The sequence below is a fragment of the Besnoitia besnoiti genome, assembly GCF_002563875.1.
Source record: "Besnoitia besnoiti strain Bb-Ger1 chromosome Unknown contig00015, whole genome shotgun sequence".
Classification (NCBI taxonomy): domain Eukaryota; phylum Apicomplexa; class Conoidasida; order Eucoccidiorida; family Sarcocystidae; genus Besnoitia; species Besnoitia besnoiti.
In genome coordinates, this window is record NW_021703917.1 from 1,409,932 (window position 1) to 1,422,659 (window position 12,728).

Here is a 12,728-nt window from a genome sequence, read left to right on the forward strand (position 1 = left end):
CTGCGTTTCACGCTGGAAACACAAGTCAGGTTGTACAAAACAACTCTCTCGCCGGCCGCGCGTGGGCTACGAATCCGAGATCCCTCTTTTCTGCAAGCCCCACGGCGTCCTTCCCCGTGTCTATCAGTGCGAAAACGGTGCCTTTCTATTTGACCGCAGACCCTTATACATGCGTGACCGGTCGCCTTTACAACAGCGTGATGGCACAGATGGCTCGGACATACGTTCGCCCGCACAGTTTCTACACTGGCTCGCCGGCCTCCTTGGCATCTGCCTTTCCTAAGTTTCCCGCTGTTGGCTGCTCTATCGTCCCTCACCCCTTCATTCTCTGCTTGCTCGTACGCTTCTCCCTCTTGCTGTCAAACAGGTACCGTAGTTGTAGATGATTGTTAAATCTAGAGTATCTCTCCTGAGACACTGCCTAACAGACGACTGCTCCTTCCGCCGTTCGTTGACTGTTTTTACCACGAGGAGATAGAACAGAATACCAAGTTTGGCCTGACTGTGACCTCTGTGTTTCGGATGCTTGCTTTGCTCGGAGGATATAGCAATTTCTTTGTACTAAATTATATTGGTGATCCGGAACTAGCTGATCCTGAACCCAGCTTCGCACGGCCGCTGCCCGAACGGTCGGCGGAGCCCGCAAAATCCCAATTGCTGATAGGATCGTCATTTTCGTGTGCATGCCTCTGTGCGTACCTGCCAGTGCACACTGCCCTCTGCGAGCGGGGTCACGGCATCGACGGATGACGCAGCTACGCAGAATGGGGGCAGCGCCCCAGGGCGCGCACCACGGCCTTTGCCCACTTTGTCCCTAGGCACAGGAGGTTGCTGCGTTGCATCCCAAGCATCGACGGGCGGGGGACAATCGGAAGAAGAAACGCCTCGTTTCGGCCGATCGCGAAACAGATTCTAGTCTCAGCTAGAGCTGAACGCGTAAACAATGAGTATCTGCCCTGCATCTCTCAGCGTTCCACCACCCTGGAAAGGTTGCCTCTGCAGCGCCGAAATCGCAGCAAGCGTTCGTGACAGAAGGTGGCCTAATTCCTCTTGAGACTGAACCCTGTCCGAAGGACTTCACTCGATTGCCTTGCTTACTTGGATCCCCAAGATTGCAGTGCACGTCTTGCAAGGACAGCTCACTCCGTCTACGCCCTTACCCCTATTAATCTACATCTTCATTGTACCGCACTTTATATATGCCCTCTCTCTTTGGCGGGCACCTGAGGAGGCATTCGAATGTGTTTTTTATGATCATATGAAGATGAGCGGCGCACCTTCTTGCCATTGACGTGGTAACTCACACTGAGATGAAAATCTGGGAGGGCGTGATTATGGGGTACCATAGCCGCGGATGCCTGCTGCTGTCTGGGAATAACTGATGCATTCTGCTTCTCCACAATGCACGCACGGTATCCAGTGGCTGCACCTCTCGAATGCACAGAGTTACTCGCCGAGGATGGCTGCCCTGTCTTCTGCGTGTTTTTTGCGGCCGCGGAGGAATCGCCTGACGACCAATCGCAACAACGAGTGACAAGAGCGGCGGCCCATGCGCCAGCTACTGGAAAGTGTCATCTGGTTCCGTGCAGGGGAAGCGTCGCTGCCACTCAATAGTAGGCAAGATCCGACTTCGTACTTAGATATACCTAAGTGTTTCGGGATCCTGCTCACTGCATTTTTTTCTGTAATCGAGTGAAGCCTCTCGGCCCCCCAAAGACGCTTCATGTTGAAGCGCATCGCATCGCGGGTCTGAGAAAGCTCGCTCCGATTGCAACCCGGTATTCGCCTTTGCTTATCTGACACAGAAGAACATCTCACCTTCTTGTGAGACATCGAATTTGGAATCAAAGCCTCGGGCTAGAAATGCTGGCAGGGTTTGTCCCCCTGCCCCCACTCGCGTGACGTTTGAAACCAACGACACGCCGTTGGCCGCCTCCCAGCCATAGGTGGCGAACCTATGCTGAGATTCAGAGCCGTGGAATCCACTGGAAGTCGCGGAGGACGGCACACAGGTAACGTGGTTGCTGTCACCATGCTTGTAACTCTCTTGTGATTGTCTCGTTTCAATGATTCTCTGCTGGAAGGATCCTACTTGCCAACAGTCTCCACCCCGGCACGCAGGTAATTCCTTGAATGCGACGGTGCTCTTTGCAGTACCAATTTTCATTCCTGGAGAAGATGACGACCAAATGTGTACTGCTGCATCGCCTCTGCAGGTTGTCACAGCTCCTCCCATACAAGCAAGTCTGGCATGTTTGCTCCCGGCTCGCACAGCACCTTCCGAGGCTGTGCCAGCGTGCGGCTGTAATTGGGTATGCCTGTCTCGTTTTCCCCCCTTTATCTTCCCCTGTAGACTGAAATGTGCAGGCCGGCGCCTGCCGTCAACGGCGTCAGGTTCCCGTTTATGAAGAAATTGCTGCCTAACGCTGGCCTGCTTCGGGTCCACCAGTGAAGCTGGAACAAGGACAACCACCTCGTCTGCCATCTCGTACATCAAATAGTGCGTGTGAGAGACCAGCGCCACAGGACGGAAATATTGTGTGCTGGACTCTTATTACACCACGGTGCAAGATGCCACTTTGGAGAAGTACCGCTGCAGGCATGCTACAGCAATGGGAACAGAATGAGGAGGCACCTGGTCACTGTCAGTCTATCTATCCGTCTGAGTACAGAAACACAGCGATGTACCAAAATTTCAGTGTATCCACGAAGAGGATCTTCCTGTCCGACGTTTAGCAGAGAAGTCAAGTCTTTTAATTGACGTGGCCTTTGTGGATAGAGGCCGGTTGCTCGGTACCCGCCGTTACTGGGGTTTTACGGGAAATGGTTGCCGTTGACAAAAACCAGCCGAAGGACACAAGTACTCCAGACTGTCGTTTCAGAGGCGTGTGACTTGCTTGCGATCATCTCGTCCCGTCTGCACTTTTGATTCGGCAAAGAGCCGCCTCAGCTGTCTCCAATAGCTGCCCGTGAAGCGATGCAACCGATGCGACGCGACAGCAAACACTAGAAAAGTCTAAAGGATCCGCAGAATAAGAACACGAAGTGAACTGCACGGTGCACACGCTTGTCAGAAATCGATTATTATCAGTCGCGCGCAGATAGAAGGCGTTCCCTTTTCCCCATATCAAGTCCTCTTCGAAAAGAGGCCCCCGCGTCGCCCGCCATTACGTGTTGACCCCAACATCGCATGGCTGCTGCCTCGTGAGGTGGAGAGCCGTATCGCGGCCACAATCAACCAATGCCAACACCCGTCCTCGCGGGCGGGTACCAGTATACGGGTTTCAAACACAGAGCCGCTTGTACATGTCTTCTTCGCCAGGGAAGCAGGAACCTTTCGCGCTATTCGAATTACTTTCTTTTTATGCGTATACGATGGACGTGAGTGCTGGTGTGCCGGCAACTGCTTGTGCCACTGCTAACCGGGGGAATATCTCCACCCAGCTTCGATAATCAAGATCATCAGTTCTCTTCTGTTTGAATTGAATATCACTTCGTAAAAGGTTAAACCTCGGCGATGTGGACTCCGCACTTCCACGAGCCGCTCCCACGCGTCTTCGGCGCATTATTCAGGTAGTGACCACGCATGATAGTAGGTAGACGATTCTGCGACACACTAGAGAGCGCCCGACGTTTGGAGGAGAGATTTCGATCTCGTGCCTGCGAGTATGGCAGGCGCTTGTATGATAAGCCGACCACGCATCCACGCACGGCGTGTTCAATGCCACGTGAACGAGCGGATGAAGCCAGCGTTCTGCTTCGGCGCAGAACGACCTCGGGCGGTGCTGTGACTGGCGATCCCCCGGACACGGTAAGTTCATGTACAGCTCTCATTTCGCCTTCTGGTGTCTTATGCTCCAGAAGATTCCTAGGCTCATTGCCTGCATCGTGAGTGCCTCGCTTGGCGATCGCTCAGATTGGACTGCGGTAGGTACAAGTAGCGGGACATAGCTTAAAACTACAGCGGCACCTGAAGCGTGAAGCCCTCCTGATTCTTCTGGATGTCAATCCGAGCCCGACCACCCTGACGCAGACTCTCTGGGCCGCCTCGAAACAACGGAATCCAACACAGGTCACGAAACAAAAATTAATGGCAAAACGTCGCAGGCGAGAGCTGCCGTATGATCGCCCGAAGATTTACTCGAAATAGACACATCAATCATCGAGACGAAAACTGCGTACTTCTTTTAGCATTGGTGCGCTGCCGAGAGAGGATCACTGCCGCCAACAGCACCTGAACACATGTTTTTTTCTGCATCCGGAAAACTTGTTCGATATGTGGAGAGGCCAGGGTGCAGGCATTATGCAACTGTGCCGCTGACGCCGTGATAGGCATGCGTTATTTGGGAGACCGGTGGTGCGTTTTCCAGCTTGATATCCCGCGTATTTAGCAGTGGAATAGTCATCACTTCAGCAGCAAACTCTGGACTTCGGTACGTCAACTATCGCCCCCCCCAACACACAATCTAACACTCAAGTCATGTTTGTTTAATCGAGCTTTTCGCTGACAGCATCAACGCATGACTGCCTCTGTCAAGGAGGGTGACCTCCATCGGTCCATCCAGTAAATGCTTCTTGCCCTATACGGACTCCAGTCCTTGTCTTAGGGAAAGAACCATGACACAGACGTGCATTCAGCGCAGTAAGCCCCTGAAAACCAGGGGGACTCTGCTAATCGAAGGTGGCCACTTGATATGTATTGCATCAATGCTTTTGCTGCCCTCGTCCGCTTGCCCACGGCAGGTTCTGGATAATATTGATACCCCTGCCAAACTCATCCCAAAGTCACCTTGCTCCAGTTGCTATCGCCTGAATGCAAGGAATGAATTGGGGGCATAACGCCACTAGTGCGCGTATTCTTTGCGTCAGCGACAGCCAAATAATCTACCGACGGATGCCCCTGGCGCCGCGCAGCTTCTCAAACGTGTCACCATGTGCAGGCACTACCGTCACTCGTGCAGAGTGATGATGGGCACGGCCTGAAGGCACGCCCCGTTCGCACGCAACGGCCGCCATGCAGTGCTACACACTGGGAATTGATCGAGCATTAATCGATTCTGTAGATGCAGAACTAAACGCAGCATGAGACCCGCGGAGCTGGACGCGTTATTTAACCGCTCACCAGGCGCACGGAGTCATTTGATGCAAGCAATGCTATGCGTTTAGCATCACAGCCAGACGCCGCTCGGGTGGTCGGCTAACTGCGGACGAGACGTTATTGTCAGAGGGATGTAGGATCGTCTCTACCATTTCCTCCTCGGCAGTGTTCAGTTTCATGGTGTTGCACCGCTATTCTCCTGGCTCCACGTGGTCATGCGGGCGAGACAGAACACCCCGCCAGAATACTTTCGCTAGGTTGAATTCTGTTTGACTGGCAATGGCACGTAAATTTGTCAGGGACACGGGGGTGAACACGCGAACCGCGCTCTTTGTTCGTGTTTCATTTCACTTGCTGGCTCCCCTTCTAGCGAATACTGCTTGTCCGGCTGCACGAAACCCGCTGACACCCAAAGCGCCCAGCTGGGTTGCGCCGCCCACACGGGAATGGAGGCGGCAGAGTCGCCACGTCGGAGGAACGTCGTCGCGGAGTACAGGACATGTCATGATACAGCACCGCTTCACCGACACCTCATACATCTTACTGCGCTCACCAGGGAGAGCGACGCAAGTTCTTCGAGCGGCGTACGCGAGACTGAGGCCGAAGGTAAAACAGTTTTACTACCAATGGAGCTGCTAGGAAGGCTCTCGCACACCGTGAGCAGCTTGCCGCGACGGTCTTGCCGTAGACTGAAGTGCCCGTTTGCGTAGTGAATCACTGAGGTCTGTCCAAAACTAATGGAAAAGCTTCTACATTTTCGCCTCTGTGGTTACGGTCAAATGCATGCTCTTGTGCCTTCAGACGCAGCTTGCCGGTAGAGCGCTCAGGTGCCGCTATCAAGCCCAGTGTGGTCGAAAGACAGTGAAAATGAGTATCTGGGCAGCGTGCCTAGAGCGCTTCATATTGAAATATTGATGTTGAAGGAGAAGATAGCGAGGAAAAAAGGAAGACAGGCAGTGCAGAAAGTATGTCGTTTGCGACTCTCACGGGCACCGACAATTATCAAGGTGGCTCCGATGGTAACCAGCTAGGAGGGAGTCTGGAAGCCGAAGAAGGACCCACTGCAAGCAGACTGCTAAGTTGTCCGCCGCCCTCGTCGGCCGACGCCAGCCTGCTTGATTTGGAAACATGGCTATTATGGTTTAGAGCTTAGGGTACGTCTGGCCAGCCAGAAAACGTTCCGAATCAAGACAAAGATAGAAAAAATGCAAAGTCAATGCCTGACCGATGCGGGGCTCGAGAAAGCTCGTGTGGAGCACACGTTTGCGTTGGAAAGGCACAAGCTGCTCAGAGGAAGTGTGGTAAGGATAAGAATCCAACTTCGAGCTCCATTGGTAGAGCAGTCGCTGGACCGGAAGAGACTCCACTTGGAGACTGACATATCCGGTCAGGCAACACAACGCGTTCGAACCAGAGGGCTCCTTCAGCGCCTTCAGAATGTCGGCTTTCAGGTCAATCCCCCGGAGCATAAGACCCTGTGGTGTCGTTTGAGACGACTGTGTGAGGACGTGGGGACGGACGCAGTTATGCAAGAACGCCATTCTACCAGCTGGGGGGACCATACGTATGCTCGTCGGCCGCCTCACGGGCCGCGGTAAAAGAGGAAGCAGAGTCATCATCCCGGGTACCATGCCCAACCGACAGGTGGCCCCGACGCGGCCCTCGAGCGACGGCGAAATTGAAAACAGCGGTTCTCCTCTCCGCAGGTGGAACGACAGAGAAGACCTTCACAGGTAAGGGACTATGGGCGGTGCAGTACTGAAATAGCAGTTTTTCCTCGTCTCACAAAGGCAGTCTTTTGACGAACGCATGCCAGTGGCAAGAGCACTTCTGCTTGTAGCGTTGATGCTGCGGACACGTCATTCGGGAATAGCGGCCAGCAAGGCGCGTGCACGGACGAACTGAGCAGGCCCGAACATGATGAGTGTCAATCTCGTGGTGATCCAGCTCACCCGCAAACTCGCCTGGCAGCTCGTAGATCTTGCTGCGAGTGCACTGAAGCCAAGCCAGCCCACGTGCGAGGAGCCCGACGCATTGGCGGTGGTGACACGCATCGGAAGGGAAATCGTCGGAGTGCGGAGCCTGTGTCTACGAGATAGGCGCTTGATTAGAGCCACTGGTTTTGACGGGAGCAAGTATCGGGACGAGCGTCGCAGTGTCAGTGCTGTAAACGATCCATCAGTGTGAACGTCAAGAAAACGGCGCAGCTTACAGGTCGTAGGAGGGGTTCGCATGAATTTCGTAGGTGAAGAAGGCTTATGAAGTGGCACGTATAGTATATACCAGGAAGGGTCTTGCTCATCGCATGCACACGTGAATGCAACGAGTTTGCCTCGAGCACAGGGGGGTGTCCAGTCGTCATTTGCAATTCACACCAGGGCCATGCCGTTTGCAGCTCTCTCCCACGCCGTTTGCAACTCCCTCCTGCCTATCGTTTACTGCTTTTGAGCAATTTCTCAGGACTTGAGTGAACGTTCCACGGCCACGTGCAAGGCAGAAATTCCCCGTGTGGGACTCCCGGGATGGGTTATCAGCAGGCATCCTCTTGCTGAGCCTGACAGGCCATGGCAACTTCAGGCCGACCATGTCAGGGAAAGCCGGCCAAAGGCCTCAGATCGTTTCCCGGACATTTTATGACCAGGCAGTGGGAAAAGTGACTCGATTATTAGGTCTCAGATGGGTGCTTGCCCAAGCCGTACGACGCTGCGAGCGTATGCTGCGTAGCGCCTGCAGACATACACGCGGGGTCGACGTGGGCGCAGTTCTGCACGGACGTGCTTACCAAGTGGCTGTACTGCTTCAACAAGTAGACGTTGAGGCTCCAGCTTGCCTGCAATCAGCAGCCCGCATGATGCCGGTACCAGAGATTCATCCGGAGGACCGGATCACATTCCATTTACACGGGAAGCCTGTGTTGTTCACTACTATAAACCACGCCGATGAAGGGATGGGAATGACTACGGCGAGGGATGCTGTGTCAGACAGTTCTGAATCACCAGCACTGTTCAATGCAATGCCGCAACTCGCGCCGCATTCGTCGTTGGGTATGGTTTCACCATGATGAGGGCGCCGACACTGAGGCGGCCTGTCGCGCATATCGATATGAGGCGACGAACACTATCATCCCGTAGGCAACACCGTAGGTTGGGCACTGCTTACAACAGGCATTAAGGGGGAGATTTGTTGGTGCAATCAGTTGTCGCACTGGTATTCCGAGTTCTTACATTGCGAGCAATATTGACTCAGGGTAAGTACCGGAGTGTGTGTGTCAAACAAGAACCCCCAGGCGTAGACAAAAGGCAAGGCCATGCGAGTGGCTAGAAAGGGACGAAGTGAGGCGTAACGTAGACAGTTCGGGGGATGGAACGCGCCGTGGTTATGGGCGGTCTGCTGTGTAATCGTGCGCACCAGCCATAGTCCTCTCTGTGTGTCTTCAGCGGTATGTCCACCGGACGTTCCCACGTCCAGTCTTTGGCGATATCGACGGCATGTCTCATTTGCGATGAATGGCCCCCCGCAGTTGTGGCGTTTGCCGTCGTCTGCACCCCAATACAAAAACATGCGCATTAATCCCCCAGGATTGGCAGTTGCGCTACATGCAGTTGAAAGAACGCCGGACTCGCTGACTCGACAGACAAGGCGAATCAAGTTGAGATTTCGGCAGTTGGCCTAGCGGTTGAACGTCGCGAAGACGGCATTTTGCCTTCGCTGGAATTGACGCCGGGTCCAGTAGCGGATATGGCGCAGCCGTCAGCAGCGGCATCATAGCTAAGCAGAGCATTACTGGCCAGTATGCTCACTACTTCGTCACATATCTCGTCATTTAAGGCACACGAGCGTGGAAAGGTTTGCATTCTCGTGAAGCGAAGGTATACACGGTTCCACACCCTTTCGCGTTACTTTGGGTGTGACCTCAACGTACGAGAGCAGAGGGATGTGCCGCGTGTAATGCATATACAACCGTCCTATGCTGCGACGAACACGGTTCCCTTTCCATGCTGTCGATTACTCTTGTAGTTTCCCTTCGTGGGGGTGCGCCTCATTGGAGCGCTTCTGGACCGCTTATTAGTTGCGGTAACTTGCGCTCATCCTCTTCTGCCGGCAGCCTAAGCGACGACCCATAGTCGCGCATCCCTCACAGCACTGCGCGCTGTCAGAGCGATTGTCCACATCCAGCGCCTGTTCAGCTGCCAGCCGATGACTGGTCTCGTCCACCATTAGCAGGAAGCCCTCCGCTCTCAGGAAAAGCTGATTCGTGAACTCACGCACCACGACGAACCTGCGTTCACTTTGGCTGCCCGATGTTCAGCGCCAAGTGGACATCATTGGATGTAGTGCTCGTCCGACACTCGAGAATCGCCTCTGTCAGCACCCACCTTTCCCATACAGCCACCCTGTTGGCACACGCGTGGACGGAGACGGTGACGCGTGGTGGAGCCTGCTGTTTCTGTGTCTGTGCAGAGGCTTCGATTTCGCCCCCGATTTCTCCCGGGGGCGCGGATCTGCTGGTGCAGCTGTGGAGAGGTCGCCCTTCGTTCGGACATGACCATGACGAAGTGACTACCGGGGACACCGCGCGCGCTCTAATGGAGGAGCCGGCGGGCATTGCCAGCTTTGGTGTTACCCCAGCAGAGTCGCTGCCATGGGGAGGAGGTCGGCGAGCCTTTGCGAACGACACCGCGGGCCTCCCGGTTGACCGCTTGCGGTAGAGTTCAGTGAACAGACTTACCGGGTGGGCGGTCCTTCATTGTGAAACTGCGTTTCTACTCCCTTTGTCAGCTAGTATCGGGAAGCAGCGCGCGCAACCTATTGACACTACCAATATATTAGTGTGGCTCTGCGGCATAGCAGAGTGATGCCGGACACAGGACGCTCCGCTCGAATCTCATCGGACTGGCGGATGTCATGTGTGGCGTACAAGCGCCTCATACTTCACCATCAATGATGATTACTAGCCGCCGATAAGAGGATGCTCATGGTCAGTGAAGGACCCACAGGTGGCTCGCTGTCACTCAGTACGAAGTCAGCTTTAAAGCTGCAGCCGCGACACTGCGATCGGCGTATGAATACATGGCGTCGGTATGCAGGCCGCTCAATACTGTCCAAGTCGCCGTGTGTGCTGCAAGGCATTGAATGTTGGCGCCTGATGTGTGTGCCACTCCGGAAGCGAGCCTACACGGATCAGGTTTCATGACACTGGATGCTGACACGGATTGAAAGCACATTTGCGGAGGTGGTAGACGGTTCTACGCCGGCTGGTTGTGTGGGAGGCGGCGCTCAGGCGTGTACATTTGTACCGGGTGCTTTCATCACGTTTGAGGCCCCGGCAACCTGCTGCCTCATTCTCCACTCTTCGGCGACGCAGACCGACGCGCGTCTACCTCATATGACAAGCTTATCCTGCAAGGAGCCACAGGTCCTGATTGTCGTATTATACATCTCACCGTAGACAAAACAAGCAACTGCGTGCAGGTCTGTGCGCACAACTCTCGTCACAGTTGCGCCAATGCGCGCCAACATCAAAGGCGCCCGTGTGACTGGCCATCCGTCCATCACTAGCTACGGGGATCCGTGTAGGCCTGAGTCCGTCAGATGTTCTGAACATTGAAAGCGGGGACAACTTTCGATGTGCAGAACATATACGCGGAGTAGCCGCACGCTGGCATGTTTAGCGTCTGTGTCGTATTGGGCAGACTCTGCACGGCTAAGGGAAGAGGGGGGAGGGGGGGGGGGCAGGGGCGGCCTGCTGTGTAGAAGTGCGTGAACTCGACGGTATACTTCGATCTGATTATCGAACCCCTACAGAATTCAGGACTGAGACGGTGATTTCTAGATTACGTTCGCATTGACCTGAGCCCTAAGGATCAGCAGAAGGCCCCAGGTCTCGTTCTTTCGTAGTGGAAGACACCAGGGTTACGGCCTGAGCGCTATCATATGAGAGCGATTGAAACTATCCAGCCGGCCAGGCAGACCAGTCCCGTTCGGTCAGCGTTCGTAAAGCATCCAGACGATCGCTGTCGGAGGCACACAGTCGTTTGCATCGTGCGTCGCATGCTCGTGGTTGCATCGGTGCCTGCCGCTGACCCGCATTCAGTAGGTTTGGGGCTTACAGACACCTGGAGTTTTCAAGAATGAACAACTTATTGCAGTGCAGACAAAAGCAACTCACAATCACTTACCAGGCCTTAGGCCTAAAGTGCGTGCCGGATATTCCGGGCATGGCATTTGAATGCGACTGATTTTTTCGCCAGGGCACGACCAACACAATGACGCTTAAGACGCTGCACACTCTTCGGTCGGTAACCTTTCTCAGACTTCACGTTCGCTGAGGACCTCAAAGAGACTGCCATCCCTGCAGTGTCACGGGGGGCAATGCCATCGGGCCTCGCTAGTGCGACAGACGTCTCCGCTCTGATCGGAAATCGTCGTGGTAGCGGTAAGGCAATAGAGGAAACTAGGGCAAAATTAATGCCCAAGACGATGTTCATGCCCACTCAGTCAAAGCCAAACGACTCTTCTCCAAACGAGGATTCTATGGTTTCGATATCTGGCACCATCTGTGACGTGGCCACGAGAGCGACCCCATCCTTGAATATCTGTGTGCCTTGGTCCGGAAGACAACCGCCTATATGGCCTCTGCATGCAGCTGCCTGTCGCCAGTTACGAGGAGGTCGTAATACCGTACTTTCCCATTCCTCACTTGAACGCGTTACCATATTCTTTTACCAAAAACTACGTAAATGGGTCCTACACCGTAGTCTGGACCCCGGAGCTTTATGTCCATGGAGAAGTGTCTCAGAATGCAGCCTTCGCTCGGTATGGGCGTGCAAACGTTAATGAATTCATCCGGACGGATTTGAAGTCTTGCTGACGCCCTATGCGTTACGGTAAGCCCGGTATCTGGCTCTTCCTGACGCCAGGGACTCACGATCTTGCGACATTGCTCACTTGAAGGGCGACCGGCGCGGCGCACATGTTCACGCTGTGGCCTGTGGCTTGACTCACGCGACATTACTCCGGGTTAGCTGCATTGTAGAACCGTACCTTGTGGTCCTGAGGAAAGCATTCGGACACCAAGAGAGAAATGTGGTGAGACGAAGCAACACCGCGGACACGCGACTCTCTGCAGTGTAATACCTTCTTTACGAGAGCTCGAGCTGCCCGTCGATGAGATCGATCGATGGCGGGAGGGAGCGTCAAGCGCCCCACAACGAACTGGACACAGACTCCACAAACGAGAGCGGGCTTCGTCTGGCAAGTCTTCGGAAGAAAAAGGGCGATTCTATGACTGAGTGCTACCTCCAGGTACTTTCCGAGTTTATTTGCGAGCCAGTCTCGCGCACCAGTGGAACGTTCGTCGCATCGTCCCTTATTTTCCCGCTGCGTTGCCGTGCCCGGGTTGCTGGCCCGAGTCGTAGGGTTGTGCTTGCTGTGCCAAGGCGAAGCGTATGGGCAGCCGTCTATGATCAGGTGAGTTGACAAATGACCTGTACTGGGACATTCACTGTCTCCTTGTCTCATGGTCCGTCGTGTTCCCGTATTCCGTGACCCCCCTTGTTTGTCGTGCCCGCACGCTACGCGGCGGCAGTGGGACGGGGCGCTGGGCTGTTCCGAATGACCCTGAAACCGC